Consider the following 1,342-nt stretch of genomic DNA (forward strand, 5'->3'; position numbering starts at 1 on the left):
CTTCTAATGTATTGATAAAAAGTCTTCTTGTTTCCCTTTATTCCCATTTATTCCCATTTATTTATCACGTCCCTCGATCTGCTGGCAATGCCCCTACTTATACAGCCCCAAATGCCTTTCGCCTTCTTGGCAACAAGGCCACACTGTTGACTCATCTCCAGCTTCTTGTCCACTGTAACACCTAGGTCCTTTTCTGCAGGACTTCTGCCTAGGCACTCGGTCCCTAGTCTGTAGCTTGCTCCTCTATTCCCCTCCCCATGTCAGTTGTTGGATCATTTCCACCTCCCTCCCCCGAACCCAGCTACAAGGGAGACATTTCAGATTTTGGTGGGGGTGGCAACTTTAACCGTGATTCCAAAGGCTACTTAGGGTCTTGAAAACTCTAGTTTTGTGGCAGATAACTTAGCAATTAGCTGACAGGAGCTCTGTGTCTAATTCTGATATAAAAGAAATAAAATAAAATAAATATTATACCCACTCAGCTCTAATACTAACATGTTCTGACATCTTGTGCCAAGTCACTTAAGGGACACTGGTTACGTTAAAAATATTAATGTATATTCTTACTTTGTTACTAACTCTGCAGAGAGAAAGAATCCAGCAGGATTCCTGGGTTCTATCTCAGTTCTGGGAGGGGAGTGAGATCTAGTGCCTTACAGTGGGGGAGGCAGGGGCGGCTCTAGGCACCAGCAAAGCAAGCACGTGCTTGGGGCAGCCCATTTGCAGGGGCGGCAGGGATCCAGCATAGGAGCTGAGAACCAACAGGGGGCCCTGGGAGCTGTAGTTCCTTGGTTAGCTCCCTACCTATAGAGCCAGCCGAGGAGCAGGGAAAGAACTACATTTCCCAGCATTCCCTTGGCCACTACCAACAGGAAAGAGGGGGCGGGAGTGAGGAAGCTGAGACCTCACGATGCAGCCTGCTGTGAATGGAGAGCTGCACTGGGAAGGGCAGAGAGACCATATTTTAACATTCAAAAAATAGGACACTCCACGGGGAGGGAGGGTAGCCCCACCCTGCCACCATCCACTCCCTCCGACTGCCCCCCACAGAAACCCCAACCCATCCGACCCTTGCCCCAACTGCCCCCCAGGACCCCACCCCCTATCTAAGCCCCACTGGTCCTTGTCCCCTGATTGCCCCCTCCCGGGACCCTACCCCCTATCTAAGCCTCCCTTCTCCTTGTCCCCAACTGCCCCCTCCTGAGACCCCCACCAACTTCCCCTCTAGGACCCCACCCCCTACCTGTCCCCTGACAAACCCCTGGGACTCCCATGCCTATCCAACTGCTGCCTGTCCCCTGACTGCCCCCTCAACCCCCTGACCCATCTAACCCCCCCTTCT

Source organism: Terrapene carolina, unplaced genomic scaffold, assembly GCF_002925995.2.
Source record: "Terrapene carolina triunguis isolate 2854851 unplaced genomic scaffold, T_m_triunguis-2.0 Scaffold23390, whole genome shotgun sequence".
Lineage (NCBI taxonomy): Eukaryota > Metazoa > Chordata > Testudines > Emydidae > Terrapene > Terrapene triunguis.